Source organism: Drosophila suzukii (genome assembly GCF_043229965.1).
Source record: "Drosophila suzukii chromosome 2 unlocalized genomic scaffold, CBGP_Dsuzu_IsoJpt1.0 scf_2c, whole genome shotgun sequence".
Classification (NCBI taxonomy): Eukaryota; Metazoa; Arthropoda; class Insecta; order Diptera; family Drosophilidae; genus Drosophila; species Drosophila suzukii.
The window spans coordinates 5,716,868-5,741,037 of NW_027255896.1; the positions used below are offsets into that span (position 1 = coordinate 5,716,868).

General features: G+C 35.6%; 1 long non-coding RNA gene across 1 annotated transcript; it reads right to left on the minus strand.

The window, feature by feature from the left end:
• Nucleotides 1-14,329: 14,329 nt before the first annotated feature.
• LOC136117782 (uncharacterized) lies at nucleotides 14,330-17,596 on the minus strand. The gene is made up of 3 exons (XR_011605191.1): nucleotides 14,993-17,596; nucleotides 14,865-14,921; nucleotides 14,330-14,799 (listed from the first exon to the last, which is right to left on the minus strand). It is a non-coding gene; the product is annotated as an uncharacterized lncRNA (long non-coding RNA).
• Between the last annotated feature and the right edge of the window lie 6,574 nt (nucleotides 17,597-24,170).

Genomic DNA, 24,170 nt, shown 5'->3' on the forward strand with positions numbered 1-24,170 from the left:
GACATTTACGATGTTTTTTCTACCAGTGTAGGGTTTCAGCTGGCTGATGTTGGCGGAACGAGAGCGTCTTTATCCAGGACATCGCAAAAGGACGAGGTTAGGGGGTGTGAACCTCGTTACGGTGTAGGGGCCGTCATATTTGGGGGCTTATTTGGCGGCGAAACCTTCGGCCACCTTCGAGAGAGGATGTTGGCGTAACCACGTTTTATCCCCGAGCTTCGGTCTCCACTCATGGCGTCAAAGGTTGTAATGTCGTGCTTGTTCTTGGGATGCACGTTGGAGATTAGACCTGACAATATCGAAGATTCGTCTAAGCTGGAGCGCTTCACCTTCGGGGTCCTTAGCTATCACCGCTGATCCGGGAGTGACCTCGTCGTACAACATGGAATGGAGTCGGGGCTCGCGTCCTTGCGTCAGAAAGGCGGGGCTGAATCCCGTAGAGTCCGATACGCTTAAGTTGATGGCGAGTGCTATTTCCGGCAATAGCTGGTCCCAGGAGCTTTGGTCCCCCTCGGTGAGTTGGGCTATCATCGTCTTGACAGTCCGATTTGTCCTCTCGGTAGGGTTCTAATGTGGACAGTATGGAGCCGTATATTGGACCTCTAGTACGTCGAATCGTTCGTTCGTTACGCGGGTAAACATTTTGCCCGCCGCTTTCGTTTAGGCGGCTTTAAACTTCTGACAGGACTCGCACGTAACGGCCAGAAAAACCTGTTTGTGGCTCAATTCCACTTCCGACCCTTCTTCAACAGTCATTGGCTGTACCACAGACGCCAAGTTCGGGACCAACCGGCGATACCAAGACGCCTAGGTAAACTAGAACGCGCACTTCTTTTGGTTTACCTTCATGTTCGCCAAATGTTGTTCCTCCGTGGCGCCTATAACGATGATATCGTCCAAATAGGTGAAGGCGAACGGCTCCATGTCCGCACCAATCACGCTATCCAAAGCGCGTTGGAAAGTTGCGCTGGCCGAGTGAAGTCCGAAGGGCATGACCTTCCATTGGTATCGACCTCTGTCCGGAACGGTGAAGGCCGTGAATTGACGGCTGTCCTTGGCCATGGGTATCTGTTTATGGGGAAGACAACAAATATGCCACCCTTATAGTTATAATTAATAACGCACGAATAGGTTATATTAAAATGTATAGCGTTTATTCGGAGCGGCAGACGGACTGAGAATGTGTAAAAAGCTTGGCTCCAAGATCTTCATATAGACATATGCAGGCTTACAAAGTAGTTGCTGAATAGATAAGCGACAGGTTTAGTGGTATAAGAAAGAAGGCGAAAGATAAGCAGAGAGCGCTGCAGGTGCCGTCGTACACCTATGCGCGCATGACTAGGCGCTGGCGATCTGCTCCGAACATACTCCCCCCGTTGGAAGAGGTAAGGTTCCAACTACCTCGGAATCGATGGGCAGAACGACTAGCTTGGCGAAGGCTATCTTGATCAGACCCGTAGCTGTACGGACCATAGCTACTCTGATGACTCCGTCCCCGTCGGGTATGACTTCCTGGTTGCACCCAAGCTGCCATCTCAAGGATGAAACGTTGTCCTTCTTCAGCAAAACTATGTGTCCAACCTTGTTGTTAGACGTTTCAACGCGCCACTTGCTCCTCTCTTGAAGTAGGGACAAATACTCGCTGCTCGCTGGGTAACCCACTGCCATCTGCTGAGGCGGTCTTTGCGGAGATGAGTAATGCCAGGCTCAGGAAACTTAGTGTAGCTGGAAACCTTCAAGAAATGCGCCGGTGTTAGCACCTCAAGGCATTCAGCATTTTCTGAAATTGGACAGAGTGGACGGGAGTTATGGATGGCAGAAATCTCATATGCAAGAGTTCTTATTTCATCGACGCCTAAGATGGATGCACCGACGACTCTGTAGAAGTGAAATTTAGCTGACTTCACAGCGGCCTCCCTTAAACCACCGAAGTGCATTGCACAAGGAGGGATGAACTTCCAATCGATCCCATCAGCTAAACAGACGAAAGATATCGATGCTGTGTGCTGCTCGCTCAAAAAGAGCTTTCAGCTCGGCAAGCTCACTCTTTGCACCGACAAAGTTTGTAGCACTGTCGCTCCAAATGGTACGCGGACTGCCTCTAAGGCTGATGAATCTTCTCAGCGCTGCGATGAACTACTCCGTCGTAAGATCCTGGACCACTTCCAAATGGGCAGCCTTTGTGGAAAAGCAGACAAAGACGGCGATATAGCACTTGTGGGGTGCCTTACTTATGGCCCCTGCCTTATGGTAGAATGGCCCACAATAGTCCACTCCTGTGGTATGAAAAGCTGGGTTAGGCTGCACTCTATTAGCTGGCAGGCTACCCATGACGTGCTCCCAAGTAACAGGCTTCATTCGGAAACATCGGACGCATTTGTTGATAACGCTGGCGACGAACTTGCGGCCTCCAATCGGCCAGTACCTTTGCCGTAATGCGACAAGCAGCGCCTGCGATTCTTCATGCAAATATTTCTCCTGATAATATACGATGATCGCCTTGGTGACTGGATGATCCTTGGACAACAGTATCGGATGCCTCGTATCGTAGTCCAAGCTTGCGTTCTAAAGCTTTCCACCCACGCAAAGTAACCCATCGGAGCCGAGTATAGGCCTAAGCGAAACCAGCTTGCTTTTCTGTGGAAAAGGTTAGTTAACCTCTTGGATGCTCCTCAAAAGAAGAACAGTTCCAGAGTTGATCTCCTCCACCGAAAGACGACCTTTTAACGGCGCAGATTTGACTCTGCAATTTGAAATGAACCGATAAATGTATGCAAATGCGCGCTGCAACTTATCGAAAGATTTGAAGAATTTGCAGTTTGATGAACTGTCTATGCAAACGGTCCCAATTAGAGTCACAGAACGGCGCTCTGAAAGATCCTTTACTGAGTCCAGCAGGGACGGCCAATTTGACGAGCTTTGCAGAGGAAATGGAAGCCCATTAGCCCAAAGGGAATGTTCCAATAATTCTCTTGGGGTACATCCTCGCGATACGACGTCTACCGGGTTCAAGTTTGTAGGAACGTGATGTCTTTCGTCATCTCCTGAATCTACGCGATTCTGTTTGATACGAAAACGTTAAACTCTCTCGGACGTTGCCGAATCCACGCCAACACGATAGACGAGTACGACCAGCAATGAAAGGTGCAATCGAAATCTATGGCTTCCTTGGCGTTTACGATTAGCTCAGCCAATAAAAGCGCTGCGGAAAGCTCTAATCTTGGAATTGTTAAGGCCTTCAATAGAGCTACCCTTGACTTGGCACAGAGCAGATGGACATTCGATTCTCCATTGGTCACCGATCGCAAGTATAGACACGGTGCATAAGCTGACATGCTAGCATCGCAGAATCCATGCAACTCAACGGAAGCCCTTGGTTGCAGTACGAATCGTAGAAATTTTAAGTTTTGTACGACCGATAACTGTGAGGTCAACTCCCCCCATGACGAAAGAATGGGCTCTGGCAGTGCGTCATCCCAATCCACGTTCGCACTCCATAGAGATTGCAGAAAAACATTAGATTTTGTGATAATAGGAGTTATTAAACCGAGTGGATCATAGAATTTGGCAATCGTTGACAATGCAACCCGCTTAGTTGATTGGTTGACAGTTGAGTAAAATGAAATAGGAGTTGATCAGAAGGTGGATCCCAGACTAGTCCCAATGCCTTGGCGACATCCGATCCATCGTGAAATTTGATTAACTGCTTCTGGTCGCATTCCGACTCTCCTTCCACGGCTGCTGACTCATTCGAACACCATTTGCGAATTGGAAAGTGGCCTCGCGACAGTAGTTCCTTCACCTGACGACGAATTTCTCTCACCTCCTCAACTGAGTGCCCACCATATATTAAATCATCCACATAGAAATTTCTACGAACAATTGGTGCTCCAATAGGAAATGATTCCTCCTAATCGTAAGAGAGTTGATGCATGGCTCTTATAGCCAAGAAGGCAGCTGGCTTGGTTCCATAAGTCACCGTGCAACACTCAACTCCGTAGAGCTCTCTCTCCAAACGATGCATTGCAAAAAATCATCCGGGTACGAAACACGCATGCAACGGTACATCTTGCATATACAGTGGCGTTCAAGTCTGAGTACATGTTTGCAACTATTGACTTTGGGCCCGCATAAAAAAATTGTAAGTAAAGTAAATGAAGACAAATTTTTTGTGTTTATTCTTTGAATACTTAATAACAAATTCTTATACAAAATATAACAAAATAAACTAATTGGTCTCATTAAGAAATAAAAAACCAAATAAACTCACATATACTCAGTTATGCTCAATTTGAACTTTTCAACAAAAGTTGCACAGCTGATTCAATTGAAAGCTTAATTACCGAATCTTACTGTTTGTTTTTGAGAAGCTTCTGTTTTGAAGTGCTTTATGAATGATTTTAACTAAAAACGTACGAAATCTCACTTGTTTTTGCTTTTTTGTATAAAAAATTAAAAAATTAAAAATAATTGTCAAGAGACGTTGAAGATTCAGTAGTAAACCTAACTGAAAATGGATGTTCAACACAAATAATATCCAAAAAGCTAGAAATCAGCCAATCAGCAGCCATTCGTGTGCAAAAAAGGCGCAACGCGGTACCCAAGGTACAAAGAAGTGGTCCACGTCGAATTTTGACTGATGCAGATGCAAGGCTTATGATGCAAAAAATTAAAAATGAGAAAAATTGTAAGCCCAAGGATGCATCCGTAGCCATAGGGAAGCCCGTCAGCCAGTGGACAGCGTGTCGAGCACTTGGGCGCATTGGATACGCCTCAGAAGTGAAAAAGAAGAAACCGGCCTTGTCCGATAAAAATATAAAAGCGCGATTAAAATTTGAGAGGGCGCATAAAAATTGGAAACTGGATGACTGGAATTGGGTTATATGGTCTGATGAATCTTAATTCAATCGATACCAGTCGGATGATAAGGAATATTGTTGGAAGAAGCCTGAAGAGTCGTTGCAGAAAAGTCACGTACAAGAAACTGTGAAACATGGGGGAAGAAATGTCATGGACTGGAGCTGTTTTACTTGGTGGAGCGTTGGACCAATTAAGAAAATAGATGGAATTAGGAAGAAGGAGGACTATCTAGATATTTTGCAGACCCATCTTTGCGATTTTGTTGACAAATATGCATATAAGGAGAGTGACATCACATTCCAACAAGATTGCGATCCAAAACACACGTCCAAAGTCGTCAAAGAATGGATCGCAAAGCAATAATTTTAAGTTAATGGAGTGGCCAGCACAGAGTCCCGATCTCAATCCTATCGAAAATTTGTGGTCAATAGTGAAATTGGTTGGGACTCTACGAATCGGTACCAGCAAACCAGCACGAGTTGTGGCAACGAGTCCATCAAGAATGGAGAGCTATTCCAAAAGAAATCATACAAAATTTGGTAGAAAGTATGCCAGGTCGAATAAATAAATTAATTAGAAATAAGGAAGCTTTGTACTCGTGCTCTCCTGCTTATGTACGCAATGGTGGGGTAAAAAGAATTGTGTTTCTATCGGTTCCTTAGTTACAAGAGACATGTGACCTAGATCGATATACTCCCTCAAAAATGCTGAGTACTGAGCTTTCAGGGCTGGGTTTCTATCTAGTTTAGCTTCCAAACTCTTGAAACGACGACGAGCCAAGCAATAAGAATCACCTAGAGAATTCGAATCGAAGTGGACAAGAGGCGAACAGAGTATTGGCCGTTTCCAAGTCTTGTGCAACTTTCAGTGAAAGGTTGCTCACATCGCAAGTCTTTCGGCAATAAAGATGGTTTAGACGAAGTGAAGTTCTCAATTTCCCAAAATCGCTTTACTATGGCGGAAAGTGTTTCATCGAAATGATCAGCTGGGTCCTTGATGCTGGCTTGTAAAACCGATTTATGAGTTGGCATGTTCGATGATAACCCTCCATGGACTATCCAACCAAGTTTGGTGTTCTGAAGAGTTGGCAAAGCCCTATCAACAACAAACAACTCAGCGCCGAGTAAAATGTCAATTCGTTGTGATTGATTGAAATGAGGATCAGGGAGCGAAATGTTTTGCGGTATCATCCATGATGTTGCATTTATATTGAAATGGGGCTGATAATCAGTAATACTGTGAGTCACAACCGCTGTGAATGCCGCACGATAGCTTGCATCCCGTGATTGCACAAGAATATCGATAGCCTTATCAGAGATCATGGAAGATTCTCCTATCCCAGAAATCGAGGCTTGCGATCTTCTATGATTTAGGTTTAGTGGGCTAGCTAAGCGAGAGGTTATGAAGTTTAGCTGGGAGGCCGAATCTAAAATTGATCGGCAAGGCATAAATTCTCCAATTCTATTTCTAACGTAGATAATAGCAGTTGGAAGCAAAACTTAGTCGATCGGCAAAATATTTAAGGTTTTAGGAGGAGGGCTTAGTAAATGATGATCAGGATGCGATGATGTATGCGAACATGATACTAATGCTGATAGAGTAGATGGTAATGGCTGAGAGCTCGAGGATGGATCGCACGATGGAGATGAAAATGATTTGGATGTTGCGGATGGGTCATGGTTCATGTGTAATAATGCGACAATATTTGCAGTGAGTCGACTTGCATTGCTGCAAACTATGCCCCTTGCGCAAACAGTTGAGGCAAATCGAAGATTCGGACTCAAATTTAAAAATTTAAACTTTGGCAAATAATGATCCCGTGCATGGCAAAATAAACATATCCAATGATTTGAGTTAGTAGTAGAAGCAATAAGTGTGTTTTGGTTATATTTGTGCAAGTTTTTTCCCACATGCTGGCCCGGTGTTTGATTTACCAAGGCTTGATCCAAGTTTTCCAGCATCCTGCACCTGTTTTCCAAAAACGACTCCATAGCATCCCAGGTAGACAGCTCAGTGATTGACAAATCCTCTTCCCATTTTTCCCGCGTCCTCTGATCCAGTTTCCGAGTGATGATGTGAATTAAAAGTCCATCCAAAATTTGTTGCGTAGTGGCCAGGGTTCGAATTGCTCGAATTGCTCCCGAAGACACTTCGAAGATCCCTTCTCGACACACTTTAAACCGAATATTGCCTGAACGTGTGCCTGAAAGTGTAAAACTTTATTATCAAATCGAATAACCGGCAAATTCATAGCCTTTTCATAATTAGCATTCGAGGGTTCGAGCGAGCGTATGGTTTCCAGAGCCACGCCGCCCAAACTCGAACGCAAATATTGTTATTTTTCAATGTCGCCTAGCTCATCATAATTTCAGATGACCGTAGTGAAAGTCTCAAGAAAATCCAGCCACTCAGAGTAGGAGCCATGAAAACGAGCAATTTCCAAATTTGGCAACCGAGGCTTTCTTGATCGAAAAGAAAGATCCGCATTATTTGTGATGTTAATAGATGTTGAATTTGCAGCGGTTGAAGCCGGCAATTGTGACTTGCGATGAGCAGCTTAGTTTCGCCTTCACATTCATGAAAACCTCGGCAAATTCAGTACGATGGTCGCTCGAGATCTGTGCAAAATTCAGTCTTTCCAACGATGTCGGCTCAGAATCAAATGCCTAGCTTAAGGAATTGATCCATTCCATTCGCGCCAACAAATCAACTTCGTCAAACTGATTAACCGCATCAGCGTTCAAATAACATTTCATCGAGCTCATTTGCCGCAAACTAGATTGGGCTTTGACTCGGTAGTAGTCAACGTCACTTGTGGATTCATTTTGAGCCCAAACCGAGTTTTCCGTATCAGACATTTTTCAATCACGAGAAAATAAAATGTCCGACCGCGTTAGAGGCACAAAACACCGTATACCTTTAACGGCTAACTTGGTGACGGCTGTACGGACCATAGCAACTCTGATGAGTCCGTCCCCGCCGGGTATGACTTCCTGGATGCACCCAAGCTGCCATCTCAAGGGTGGGACGTTGTCCTCCTTCAGCAAACTTGTTCCAACTTGGATAGATATGCTCTGTTAACGGCGACATTGCCATCGCTCTTAAGAACTAGTTGCTCTTTACTAAAAGTATCTAGCAAGCTTCAGGAATGCATCGATCCTAGTCTGTATGATAAAATTAGTATTAAAATCACTACATTACTGAAGGCGATCTGCGGGCCCACAACATTGGACTATGATGCCTTAAATGCGAATCCGAAGGTTGTTGATCGTGCTATTGTGAGTACGGCCCCACTAAAAATTTTTTTTCAAAACATCTCTTCAAAACATGATCTGATCAAGTTGCGGTGTCGATAATTGGAGAATCGGAAACGCTGCAAATTGTGGAGTCATACATAAGTAGGTAGTTAATACGGGAGCTGGCTCACTAGGTAATAAATCATGTCAAAAAAGGAGGTGGGGGTGACCCTAATTAGTCACGCATGGTTGCACACTGACCCTAATTAGTCACGCATGGTTGCACACAGGTGTTCTAATGACCTACTTAGCATAATTAATTCAAAAAGGGGGGTGTTGCTGACCCTAGTTAGATGAGCATGGTTGCACACAGGTCACTTAATGAGGTTAGAAAGTGGTGTGTAGGAGTGTGAGAGAGTGGTGTTTTGATATGTCTTGTTTTGTCTTGTCTTTTTCTCAAGCTAAAGGTGCGTGTGTGATAGGGGTGTTTTGTCATGCGTGGAATTTTGTGGAGTGCAATGGTTGCACACAGGTCACTATGTTGCTTCTAACTTGTGTTAGAACGCGTTATGCGTGGGCGTTTTGTTGAGTCAATTAGGGTTGTAGGTGACACCTGGCTTGCGTGTGTGATAGGGGTGATTTGTCATGCGTGGGATTTTGTGGAGTGCAATGGTTGCACACAGATCACTATGTTGCTTCTAACTTGGGTTAGAAGGCGTTATGCGTGGGCGTTTTGTTGAGTCAATTAGGGTTGTAGGTGACACCTGGCTACGGTCTTGTGGTCAAAAGGTGTTGGTTTGAGGGATATTAGACCGCATACTTTTGTGGTGTGAAACAAGCGTGAGTTCGGTAACCTCCCCCTCTTTAGCGAGCATTAGATGGGAAAGTGAGCGTGGGAGTGTAACAAAAACGTTGTTTTGTTATGCGTGGGCGTTTTGTTGATTCAATTAGGGTTGTAGGTGACACCTGTTAGTGTAACCTGCCTACGGTCTTGTGGTCAAAATGGTGACTGTGGTGGTGGTGGTTCCTAACAGAACAAAACCAAATGAGATCGTTTGTTTAGTCAAATACGTTTTTCTTTAATCATATTTGAAAATTTTTTCTCATGCGCTTACATGAGAGAGAAAACGGTTACCTTCTAAGTTTTCAAAAAATGTATGTGTTAAGGAGAAATGTGGAAAGTAGTTCAGTTTTAGAAAACTATTCGTTTTACAAGGGGTGTTTTGTCATGCGTATGAATTGTAAAACTATATTTAGGCGGAGGAGGAGGAGGAAGGGAAGTTGTTTTTCTATGCGTGGGCGTTTTGTTGATTCAATTAGGGTTGTAGGTGACACCTGTTAGTGTAACCTGGCTACGGTCTTGTGGTCAAAAGGTGTTGGTTTGAGGGATATTAGACCGCATACTTTTGTGGTGTGAAACAAGCGTGAGTTCGGTAACCTCTCCCCTCTTTAGCGAGCATTAGATGGGAAAGTGAGCGTAGGAGTGTAAGAGGGATGGTGGTGGTGGCGGTGCTTGTGGTGGTGGTTCCTAACAGAATATACACATTTATACACAAAAACAAATGAGATCGTTTGTTTAGTCAAATACGTTTTTCTTTAATCATATTTGAAAATTTTTTCTCATGCGCTTATAGAAAGAGAAAACGGTTACCTTCTAAGTTTTCAAAAAATGTATTTGTTAAGGAGAAATGTGGAAAGTAGTTCAGTTTTAGAAAACTATTTGAGTTGAGCGAACCATCTAGAATCGTCGTGTGAACCCTCCGGTAATTCAAAGCTAAAGTAAAGTTGTGTTAACTTACGTTCCATCCGAATTCGATTTGTGCGAGATTATCAAATTGATAAAAATTAAAATACTTTACCAAGTGTAAAGTAAAGTTGTGTGAACTGTGAACTACCCAGATTTGTGTTGTGTAAACTTATCAAATTGATAAAACATAAAATACTTTACAGTAAAAGTAAAGTATAACAAAGTGAAAAGTACAAGTAACAATACAATACTTCCAAAAAAAAAGGAAAAAATAAAAACAAAAAAAATGAATAAGTATTGTGGAAAGTGCAACATTACCCTATCGGGTAACATTTCGTGGGCTCATCATCTGCGAACGGAGCAACACAAGAAGAATGTTGTTGAACCAGTGGATTCAAGGATAAAAAAAATCAGTTCTGGATTTCAAGGAAGGATTGTTCACTACTTATATGAAAACACCAACAATGATGTAATTTATCCAACACAATTTATGGAGGAAGCAGGAGAAGCTTTTCTACCTCACTTGTATCCATTGTTGGAAAGTTATGCATCGGTGAAAATAAATTTTGAACTTTTTGGAGAGTACGGACTTTTGAAGGAAGAAAAGGAATGTATTGAAATAAAGTCATTTCAAAGTAAGATGACAATAATTAGTGCCTATTCGAACATTGAAAATAAATATAAGGAGCACATGGAAAAAATTTTGGCGAGGATGGAAATTCCAAGAAAGGGATAGTGGATGGACTTTGCTTCATCTCACTCGATTGGAGATGAATATTAATCAATATTCACCCTTAAGAGGATCATCTTATATAAAACTACCCTCTTGTTTAGAAGGAAAAAAAGCAATTATAAATGTAAAAAACACAGATGATGAATATTGTTTTAAATGGAGCTTAATCGCAGCATTTAATTTGCTTCATCTCACTCGATTGGAGATGAATATTAATCAATATTCACCCTTAAGAGGATCATCTTATATAAAACTACCCTCTTGTTTAGAAGGAAAAAAAGCAATTATAAATGTAAAAAACACAGATGATGAATATTGTTTTAAATGGAGCTTAATCGCAGCATTAAGTAAACTAAATAAGAATGCGAACAGATGCACAAGCTATAAAGTGAATATAAATGATGAAGTAATTCAAGTCAATGGGATCACACTAAATTTCACTGGATTGCAATTTCCACTAAAGCCTGCGGATATATCGAAATTTATGGAAATAAATAAGGACATAAATATTACACTTTTTGGATTCGACGATGGAGTTATATTCGGGCCCATATTTTACTCTCCTGAAGTGAGGAGAAATCATATAAATATGTTGATACTGGAGGAAGGATGTAAAGCACACTATACTTCGATAAAAAATCTCTCAAAGTAAGTTGTTTTATCATTTTATCATTATTATATCTTTTACCTGTTTTTGTTTTTAAATTTCATAATATTTATTTGCTTTCATACTTAAAAAAAAAATTTTTTTTTTCTTGTGTTTATCTTTTTTTAGTTTGGTTTCCTCTCAAGTTTCGAGAGACAAATCAAAAAAATGGTTCTGTCAAATTTGCTTAAATTACTCATTGAGTGAAGATGCTGCCAACCGGCATTCAGAAGTCTGTGGGAAAAAAGTCTCGCGTTTACCCAACATGAAGGATGCCACTTTACGGTATACAAATGTTCAAAAGGAAGTAATGGTCCCATTCACAGTTTACGCTGACTTTGAATCCATCCTTCAACCAATTAATAAAAACGAAACATTAAATTTAAATATTATAAATATACATAGACCTGTTTCATATGCATACTATATAAAGTGTGCACATGATAACAGTTTAGATAAGTTTGTCTTAGAAACTGTATTTAACTCGGGAATGAATTTCCTGTTATCACTAATAGAAAATTTAAGTTTTATATATGAAAACTATATTTCAAAATCTGTTTCTTTAATAATGTCAGATGTTGAAGAAGATGATTTCCAAAAATCTAATAATTGTCATATATGCAACACTCCTCTTTTATTGGATAGAGTTAGGGATCACTGTCACTTCACAGGAAAATTTAGGGGGGCAGCACATAATGAGTGTAATTTAAAATATACAGTTCCAAAATTTATTCCTGTTTTCTTCCACAATTTCACCAGGTATGATTGCCATCTATTTATTAAAGATTTGGCAGTCATACCTGGTGAAATAAAGGTAATTCCATTAAATAAGGAACAATATATATCAATTTCAAAAATTATAACTTTAAGTAATGGTGATAACTTTGAAATCCGTTTTCTAGACTCGTTTCGATTTATGCCTTCTGCTTTAGATACATTAGCTTCAAATCTAGATAGTGAACAAATGTGTATAACAAGATCATTTTTCCCTAATGAAAATCATTTCAACTTAATGCGACGAAAGGGTGTATTTCCATATGAATATTTAGATTCAGTTGAGAAATTAAAAGAAAGTAAATTACCTCCTAGAGAAGCTTTCTATAGTTCCTTAACCGAAAATGAATGTTCAGTTGAAAATTATACTCACGCACAAAAGTTATGGAATGAGTTTTCTTGTAATAATCTTAAAGATTATTTAGAATTATATTTAAAAACAGATGTTTTATTAATGTCTGATGTCTTTGAAAACTTTCGAAGACTTTGTAGTAAAATTTATTCACTTGATCCAGCACATTTTTTCACTACACCAGGATTATCATGGGAAGCTATGTTAAAATGTACTAAAATTGAATTAGATTTATTAACTGATATAGATCAGTATAAATTTATTCAAAGTGGTATTCGTGGTGGCTTAGTTCAATGTACATGTAGATATGCTAAAGCAAATAATAAATATGTTGAGAATTTTGATAGTACTCAAAAATCATCATATTTGATTTATTTGGATGCAAATAATTTATATGGTTGGGCTATGTCACAATCTTTACCATATGGAGGTTTTGAATGGATTTCAAGGGGGGAACTTGATAGTATTAACATTGCTGAGATTGCAGATGATAGTGAATATGGATACATTTTTGAGGTAGATTTAAAATATCCTTTAAAATTGCACGATAAACATAATGACCTTCCATTTTGTTGTAATAATCAGTTACCAACATAGTCAGACAAAATAAAAAAATTAATTGCTGATTTAAGGGATAAAGAAAAATATATAATTCATTATAAAAATCTTCAACAGTGTATAGAAAATGGATTAATTCTAACAAAAATTCATAGAGGTCTTCGCTTCTTTCAGAAACCTTGGCTAAAAACATATATTGATTTGAATACATTCCATAGAACTAATGCAAAAAATACATTTGAAAAAGATTTTTTTAAACTTTTAAATAATGCTGTCTACGGTAAAACGATGGAAAATGTAGATAAGCGCGTTAATATTAAATTAATTACTGAATGGGAAAGTGCTTCACCATCCGATTCTTCTGGTCCAAAAAGGCATTGCGGTAGATCTCTTATTTCAAAGTCAAACTTCCATAGTGTCAAACAGTTTTCAGAAAACTTCTTTGCCTTTCAAATGAAAAGATTAAATGTGTTGTACAACAAACCTTTATATTTAGGTTTTGCTGTATTAGATTTATCGAAATGGAAAATGTATGATTTTCATTATAATTATATCAAACCTAAATACAATGAAAATGTTCAATTAAATTATATGGATACAGATTCTTTTATATATACCATTAACACTGAAGATTTTTATAAAGATATTCAGAATGATGTTGAGATGAAGTTTGATACATCAGATTATTCTGATGAATTACTTAATCTCTATAATTTTCCTAAAGCTAATAAAAAAAGGTTGGGTTTTTTAAAGATGAACTCAATGGAAGACCTATGACTGAATTTGTTGGTTTGAGATCAAAAATGTATGCCTTTAAAACATCTAATAGTAATGACAGCTCTGAAAAAACAGTGAAAAAATCAAAGGGTGTTAAAAGAAGTGCAATAGATCAACTAACTTTTAATAGTTTTAAAAAATGTTTGTTTTCGGAAGAGGAAGTGGTAGGCTCTATGTCAATGATTAGATCTAAAAATCATCTTTTATCAACAATTAAATGTAAAAAAGTAGTTCTCAGTCATAAAGACACAAAGGTTCTTATACAAGACAATAAAATTAATACACTACAATATGGCCATTATAAAATAGATGAAAAAAGATTAGAAAATAAACTTAATGAAATGGACTCAAATATTTATGTTTATGAACAAAGAATAAAAGAAATAGAGAATTGTTCTAATAGAAATAATTATCAAGAGAATGAAATAGAAAAATTTAAGAAAAATATATATGAATGTGAATTTGAAATGTTTTATACAGAACTAGAATTAAATTTATTAGATTGTAAAAAAAATGAATAAATGTACTCTATAATTGTAAATAAGACAGAACAAACAACGCTTTTTTATTTAAAGGGTAAAATGTAAGGTAATGTATAAACTAAATATTACAATTCACAATATTATTATTATTATTATTATAAAATTTTTATTTAACAGAACAAACATCGCTTTTACTTACAGGGTAATGTTAAAATTTATGAGAATTAACAGAACATGAAAATTTGAATTTAACAGATGAATTACAATATTTTCTTTGAATTACATTCAATTTGTTTACTTTCTTCTATATTTAGTGGTACAGTTTGTTTATAGTTATCTATACCACCCTGTAATCTATATACTTTATTGTCATCATTACTTAAAGGAATTGATTTAATGTATTTATCATTATCTTCATCTAAATTAAACGGTATAGTTTGAACATAGTTATCTATACCACCCTCAACAAGAATAGTTTCATCCTCACTAGATGATCTTGGAATACATGGTTCCGGATTTTCATCATCATAAAGGATTGTATCATGGTCATCATCATCATCATCATCGTCATCGTCATCACCATACAAATTATGAGAAAATTTGCCATCCTCTTTTTTATTAATGTTTTGGAGATCTGAAAATATAAATATTTTACTATATATATATATACAAATATTATTTTATATGTATTTAACCAACCTTTTTGAGCTCCATCCGAAATATTATTTTCAACTTTTTTATTTATGTTTTGGAGTTCTGAATATATATATATATATATATATTAGTATATAAAATTATATATATATATATATATATATTAAACTCACCTTTTTTTAATTTACTCGAATTATTATTTTCATCTTCTATTTTTATATTCTGTAAAAATAAACATATTTCCCTACTAAATCAGATTATGTTATAATATCACTATTAGTTATTTTGAAATCGTTAATATCGTTAATTGATATTTTATCTGTACTAATCTGACTTTCTTTTTTATTTAAATATTCAAGCATCATTTGAGCTGCTAAATTTCTCTTTCTTAAATATATCCCATTAATTCTTTCTGCTTCCTCTATTTCAATTTCTTGGATTTGTGGACCATCACTAAGATAACCTGTTTCTTCTTCTTCTATCTCTTCTCTTTTACTCTCTTGTTTGGAGAGAAGATCAGCATCCTTTGATATTTTTTCATAGACAATCCTGTCTTTTCGTCTCTCTGCATTAATTACTGTTTGGGATAAAACTTCTGCAAATTCAAAACAATTTATTCTTAAAGTTGCTAAGGGGGTATTAGTATTGCGTTTAGATTTTTGATGGCGGTGGCGATTAGATAAATATTTTAAATTCATACGCTTAGATTTACTTAGACTTCGTCTAGAATGTGTTCTTCTATATATATTATTGTAATGACATTTAACTCCTACTGTAGCAGTTTTGTATTGGATGGTAAAGAATCTGTTTAGACCCCTTCTTCCCAAATCCATATGCCCTCCTATTCTCCTTTCATTTTCAACTAATTTTTGCTTAAAATTCTCAATTATACCTCTCTTTGTGAATTCGATTTGAGAGTTGTGTATGTTTTCAGTGCTTTTTAATTTATGAGTAGTGTTCCTTTTTATTGGAACCCGACTTACACTTTCAAATTCTGTATCACTATCACTGATCCCCAACACTAATTCTTGTGACGTATTACTAAATGTTGGTGCTCGACTTACGTTTTCAAATTCTCTCTCACTATCAATTATACCCATATCAATTTTTTCTGATTTTTCTTCTCCTATGTTCTTATTTTCTATGTGATCAACACTTTCATTTTCGCTATTAAAATCAAAAAGATTGGTTGGGGTTGTAGTTGTTGATGTAGCTGTTTTTGTTGTATCTTCTTCCAGAAGTTCTTTTTTTAATGTAGTTGCTGCTGTTGTAGTTGTTGTTTCTTCCTCCTCCTCCTCCTCCAGAATTCCCCTTCTCATTGTAGGTGTAGTTGCACTTGTTGTAGTTGAGGTAGATGTAGTTGTAGTAGATGTTGATGTAGATATTTCTTCTTCTTCAACTGTACTTGCACTTGTACTTGTTGTTAAGTCTTTTTCATTAATGCTACCATTAATAGCATTAAATATTTTAGTATCGAGTTCACTTTTTAAGTTTGGTTTCTCACTTTCATCACTTGTCTTGTTTATGAGATCCATAAAAATATGACTGTCCTCTAGGATCTCAAATTTTAAGTCAATTTTAATGATTTTTTTTAGTTTTGGAACATTGATAAATAACCCAATCGAATTATTGGAAGTCGATGGGTTTTCAATTAAAGTCATTTCATTGGGGAGTGGTACCATTTTCACCATCGGATTAAAGAGGGAAAGTATCACAAAAAATATTATAAAAACCGTCATTTTAATTTTGATTTTGTTTTTTTTGACAATCGAACAAACGAACTATCGAATGAATAAGCAAACGATCCGAAATTGAGTTGCGTGAACGAATAGATGGAAACTGAACACTTTTTGAAATTCTTCCGCCTTTATACCCTCCAGATTTGTATATATAAATATGTAACGTTCTGTTTAAATTCTTATCTGTACATGCTTTTCTTCACACTTTATAAATAGGAATTGCGTGATTGTGAAGAAACATAATTTATTTCACGCATTGACGTCAATGTCTACATTTTTATTGTTGTTTATAGAATTTCGTTTTTATGAATCCAACTATCTTCTGATTTTGAAAGGCCTACCCAACGCACAAGCACATAATCAAGTTCCACCCAAAATTCTTATCTGTATATACTCTTTTAGTCTAGCCAACGCACAAGCTCATAATCAAGTTCCGTTCCGTTTATAAATAGGAATTGCGTGCTTGTGAAGAGGAAACATAATTTATTTTCACGCATTGACGTCAATGCCTACATTTTAATTGTTCTATGCTTCCACTTGTTGTTTATAGAATTTCGTTTTTATGAATCCAACTATCTTCTGATTTTGAAAAGCCTAGCCAACGCACAAGCACATAATCACCTTTTTGTTTCACAATCTTTTCAACAAGATAAGTATTAGGGAATTTTGTTTTTTTAATTTCTTGTTTATAGAAACCGCCTTGTACTGGATCACCCTTCAAGTCCTCAAGTAAATATGTGGTGGGGGATGTATTTTGTACTTTCCGAATTCGAAAAATTTCCGTTGTCCAGTTTGGGGTATAGCCTTTTTCAAAGACATGTTTATATTTACTTATTCGTACATGATCCCCCTCTTTAAAGTCCCCATTTGTAAATATTTTTAGATGATTGTATGATCTCATCAAAATCTGTTTTTCATTTTTAGCATTGACGTCAATAGGCTTCATTTTAATCGTTCTATGCTTCCTGTTATTATAATTATTAATCAACTCTTTGTATATTTGAAGCCAAGTATATTTTCCATTAAAACTAAACTCACGCCACATAAGTTCTTTTGTTGTTCTATTAAAACGTTCCACAATAGATGCTTTAAGAGTACTAAATGTTGAGTAATGATTAATTTCATATCTTTTCATCAATTCTCTAAATTGTTTATTATAGAATTCATTTCCATTATCTGTTTGTAAATTCTTTGGTACTCCACGACCAGATTTCATTATTTTTTCCATTGCTTTTGTAACTTCATCTGCATTTTTTGATTTTATTGCTTCACCCCATCCATATTTAGAAAATGTATCTATTACTGTTAACAAATACCTATACCCCTTATTTGATGATGCATATGCCCCCATTTCAACCAAATCAGCCTGCCATAAATCATTAATACCCTTTACTATAACTCTACGTCTTGGGAAATTCTTGAATGATGAGCGATGTAACTCATTTACAATATCTCGTTTACTCATAGCTTTATTTTATCTGGTATAAATGGTTTCTTCTCTAAAGATTCAGTTTCACCTTTTAAAACTGAGGTTGGTGCAATTATATAATTGAAAATGTTACTTTCTATTTCATTTATATCCTCCACTACCTTATTAAAAGTTTTCATGAGAAATTCCAATTTTTTAGAAATTTCACTCACTTTTCCCTCAATATTATTGATTCGAGGTCCTAATCTAAAGATTTGTTGTTTCTGCGGTTGCTTAGAAATTTCATTAGATGTATTCTGTACTACTTTACTTATTTCATCATCAATATAAATCTTTGTTGCAATATCATTTTCATGAATGGGGGGTAGGGAATTTTTAAATCGTTTCCTCTGAACATTTAAATGTCCATCATAATCATTAAGTATACTTTGAAATTTTTCTAGACCTTTTGTTATATCTCTTGAGTACTCTTTCTCATTTAAAAAACAACCAAACTTATCAACTGACATTTTAATTATAAAATAAATAATGAAAGAGTGGTATATTTATGTATGATCCACATTAATTGTTAAAACTTCTTCTTCGTTTACACGATGTGCAAATGGACTTTTCCGAAGTATTATTCCATCTATTTGTGTCTGATCAGAACGAATGATTGGTGGAGGTTTTTTTAAATGTTGGTTTATGAATTTGTTAAAATTTTCCAATTTATCAACAAACTCTTTTATTGAATTATGTATATACTCCATTTGAGTTATCATTTTTATTACTTTACTTTCCAGCTCTGATACTCTTTTATTTCGTAGTTGAAATGATTTAGTTATAGTTTCCATTTGATGTGATTTCGCTTCATTAATTTTATCATCAACATACAATTTAATAGCCAAATCATTTCCGTTTATTGGTTTTGAAGAGTTTTTAATTCTTTTTTTCTGAACATTTATGTGACCATCAGTGTCTATATATATACCTGTAAGACTCTCAACTTCCCTTTTGAAAAGCAAGGAAAAATCTCTATCATTTGAAAAGTGACCAAACTTGTCAATAGACATTTTACTATTAAACAAAATGAGAAAATGTTTTCTATTTTATTAATATATTATTTTTGCTTCCCGCAATTCTTCTATTATTGAAAGAATTTCATTAGTATGGTTATTATTACCAGCAGCTCTCGATGCCATTAAGAGTTGCAATCTTTCAACAAGTTCATTAACATTATCCCAATATACATAGTTTGGTGGTATTTTTTGTAGTCTCATATACCCAGAACCAGTATGTTCTTCATTTACTGAAGATGATATTAATGGTTTAATAATTGAAGAATATTTTTTAGAACGATTCCCCTTTACTTGACCATCTGGTTGATAGTTTCTTTTGTGAGCACTTGTTTCAATTAAAATGTTTTTATATGATTCTAAATCGTTCTTAGTATAATCCTTAGGACTATTATGAAAAATTAAAGAGTATAGACCTGGTGATAGAGTCCATAAATTTCCACTTCCTAATTCCATCAAATTTTTTTTAATTTTAAGTGTTGTATTACCCAACATTAAAATATTATTTTCTTCTCTTGGTCCATAACTATTGTCTAAAATCTTTTCTTGCTTTAACTGATTAATGTTGAGATTGTACTTCACCCCGGTTTCTTCATATACACTTTCATTTAAATCATCTGTGTGAGGTTGTTGTGAAACATCGGATTCATCTATAAGAGACTGTTGTGAAACATCAGATTCATCTATAAGAGACTGTCGTGAAAAAGCATCAACATAAGCATCACTCTCACTATCACTTTCGATTACTCTCTCGTGTTCCCTTTTTTCTTTTTTACTTTTAGGTACTCTTATATTCTCTTTCTTGAACTTAGTCTTAATATCATGTGTATCATTAATATATTCCTTTTTATTCAATTTTTTATTTTCAGTGAGTAATTCATGTAAAGGTTCTGTAATAGGTTTAAAAGTTTCCTCCAAATTTGATACGTTCTCATTTTTTATTTGTTTCAATTCATTAAATTTTCTTTTTAATGAATTTCTACTTTTCGTCAACTGTTCTAAAAGTTTACGCTTCATTGTTGTCGTTTTCTCTGATACTCATGTGCTACTGGGAAAAATGTACTATAATTTAAATATTTATAACAAAGAGTTTGAGTTTGAGTTTTATAAAACTTTATTTTTATTTTTATTTTTATTTTTATTTATCCAAATAGATACATTAATAATATTAAAAATGAAAACATTTTAAGCTTTATTTAATTCTAAATAGAGATTGTTATCATTCCTTTTAATAATACAAAAAAGATTATCTTTTATATAATCAATTGTTGAATCCTCTAAAGTTGAGTATCGTTCCGGCAAGTACAGCATATACTCTTCAAGTTCAAGAGTGAGGGTCATCCCAAAGCTGGTTTTCTTACGTTGAGCACGTCGAATAGGGTAGCACACCTCCGATTCCATCTTCGCCTTTGTTAAGAGAGGTTTTGGTGCGTTACCATTAAACTCCTTGAGTACTTTCATCATTCCCGGATTGACCATTTGTAGTTGTTTCTTCTTGTAGTTGTTTTCGTTGTTTTTGTTGCTTTTACCTGTTTTTGTTGTTGATTTTAGTTGTTATTTTAGCAGTTGTAGCTGTTTTTTGTTGTTTAATTTACCTGTTTTTAGCAGTTGTAGCTGTTTTTGTTGTTAATTTTAGTTGTTTTTAGCAGTTGTAGCTGTTTTTGTTGTTAAATTTAGTTGTTTTTTAGCGGATGTAGCTGTTTTGTTGTTGTTTTCAGCTGTTTTTAGCAGTTGTATCTGTTTTAATTGTTGTTGTTGTCTTACTGTTTTAACTGTTTTTTATGTTGTTCTTATTGTTGTTGATTTTGATGATTGCAAGATTTTTTAGGTTGAAACTTTAGGCTGAGAACGTTTTAGCTTGAAACTTTTAGGTTGAGACTGTTTGCAGGTGGTTTTTAAATGTGTGTTAGAATAACTTTTGATCGAGTTTTTATACCTTGAGGTAAACTAACCCTCCCTGTTCTCTCTCATTCTTGATTTAGCATCGACCAATCATAGCAGTGAATAGCATGTAAATAGGGTGGGTTTCAAGAATCATAGAGAAATTACTTGATCATAGTGTAAAAGTTAGGGTGGGATAGAGAGAGTAAGAATTGGAGGGACAGGTGTCCACAGTTGGTACTATTAAAGTCTTGTTTTCTCTCATAGTCATAGTTAATGTTATTCCCCAAGTATTTCACAATTTCTTTTGGGGGTTGTAAATTTCCAAAACTATCAAAGTAATGTATACTTTTTTTATTTTTGTTATAAGCTACCCAATGTGTACCATTTGATGAACTATCATCTAGGTTTATAATTCCTGACTCTTCTCTCCAAGGAGATTTGGGGAGTGAGTCTCTCATAAACACACCTCGGAAATGTGGAATGTACTTTTGAGCAAAATTCAAAATTTCGAAATTTGAAAGAGGTTTTTTAGGTAGCTTAGTAATTAGTTTTTTGGATTTCCTCTAAATGGATTAAGATATAATCCATAACCTTTTCTATAAGGTTTAAGAAACATACCTTCACCCACCTTAATACTTTCCATTTTCTTATTATGTTGCTTACTCTCTTCTAATTGTTTTTTCCCCATATTTGCATTATTAATAGTTTTAGCAATAGCTGCACTACCAGAGGCGAGACTACCTAATGCACTTAGTGCAGTCAAAATGGGTACAATAGGTAAAAAACCACAAATTTTCGGTACATTAATAATACGAGGAATCTTAATTTTTTTTTTATTTCTGCCTATTGATTTATTGACTGCTTTACGTGCAACCTTAATCGCACTCATTAGATCTAGTGGCTTCTGAGATTTCAATGCCCGCATTCCTGTTTGGATAACATTTGAAAAACTCTTTACCTTTGATTTCCTTTTCTTACACTTTCTCTTTGTTCCCTTTTTCACACCCATTCCGAATTTCTTTTTTGTTTTCATAATATTTGTAATCAAGTATGCTGCTGTTTTCTCTGCAATACTACTATCTTTTGAACCAACACGTTCCCACGCTTTATTTATTAGTACTGCGTCAGCCCTATGTCGATCAGCTAGATCCTTATATTGTGAATATGCAATATCATGTACTCTACAAGCTTCATCCAATTGATTTATCCCACGATCACCGCGCTCCAACCTTTGTTTTAGCTTTGTTCCAGGTCCACAAAAATTATAACCAGGAATATGTACTTCAAATGGAAGTGTGTTAATTATTTTGTTGATAATACCACTACCTCGTTTCAAGTTTGAACTCTGACTGCAACAATTATAAAAACTTTTACCCATTTTATATAATGTTTAATCAAGGAGCATTTCTCATCGAATGAAGTACATTACACACGTGAATATGCGTTTAATACGTCAAAAACAAGAAATCTGTGTTAGAAATATCGAGGGTGGTGATCATTCATTAACAAATTCAGTTCCACGACATAGTTCTTTATTACCCAATACAATAAGAGCATTGGTTGTCGGTCCCTCAAACTGTGGAAAAACAAATGTTATGCTCAGCCTTATTGAAAGTCCAAACGGGCTAAAATTTGAGAATATATATGTATTCTCAAAGAGTTTATATCAACCAAAGTATGAGTATTTAGAGAAACTAATTAAACCGATAAAGGGAATGGGATATTATACGTTCTCACAAAATGATGAAGTTTTACCACCCGCTAAGGCTAAAGAAAACTCTATTATGATTTTTGATGATGTTGCTTGTGAAAAACAAAACAACATTCGTTCATATTTCTGTATGGGGCGTCATAAAAATATAGATTCTTTTTACCTATGCCAAACATATACTCATATTCCAAAACATCTAATACGTGATAACGCGAATATGATTATAATGTTTAAACAAGATGATTTAAATATGCGTCATATATATCGTGATCATGTAAATACTGATATGTCCTATGATTCATTTATGAAAATTTGTCAAAAGTGTTGGAGTGATAAATACGGATTCCTCATAATAAGTAAAGATAACGATATGGAAAAGGGAAGATACAGGAAGGGTTTTAATGAATTTATAATTATTTGAGAATATAAGTTTCATTCTGTAAGCTATATTTTCACAGTACATTATTAGACCCCAAAATGAGTAGATCATTCACTCTTACATTAAATGGTAATGAACCCATTACAAACATTTCTTATTTCCCACCCATTGAACTGACAAATGGTGAATATGAGTGTGCACTCATTGACTTTCATATGTACAACTCTATACCCAATGTTGATATAAATAATAATCTATTTCATATTGGTGATAAAGTAATTCAACTTCCAATCGGGTCATATGAACTCAATGATATTTATGATTTTCTAAAAAATAAACTAAAAGATTATGATCTTGAGAAAACATTTCAAATGGAGAGTAATAATAACACACTTCAAGTTCATATTACAACTACCAAGGAACCTATTTATTTTAATAGAAACAACTCCATTGGACAATTGCTTGGTTTCAATAAAAAAATAATTTATCCCGACTTGAAAAAAACATATATATCTGATCAACCTGTCAACATTTTAAAAATAAACACAATACGCTTAGTATGTAATATTATAAGCGGGTCATATATTGATAGTAGACAAGATCATTCATTATACGAATTTGGAATTAATGTTCCACCAGGCTATAAAATGAATATCACACCACACAATCTTATTTACTTACCAGTCAACACTAGAGAAATAAGTACACTCTCTATTCACATAACTGATCAGAACGGTGAATTAATAAATTTACGCGGTGAAAACTATACAATTCGTTTACACTTAAGATTAATACAATGATTATATACAATAAAAGAGGTGATACCTACCATCATCAGCACACTTTAAAACATAAAGTTATAGGAAGAGGATCGAAACCAAAAAGACACACACTTACATTAAAAAATAAGTTAATTCTTAAATCATTGGGCTTCAAAGTGCGAGTTTAACTAAAGTCATGGGGTTGAATTAAATATTGGCAGTACGAGAAAAACCTTTCTCTGATGAAAGTATATCAAAGAAGGAATATCACAGCTATCAACCCTATCAACAATCATTTAAACCAAATGATGAGATAAGAATTACAATCCAAAATCAAGATTTATATGTACTCCCCCATGAGAGTCTTCTAAATTTTCAAGGAGATATTACCCT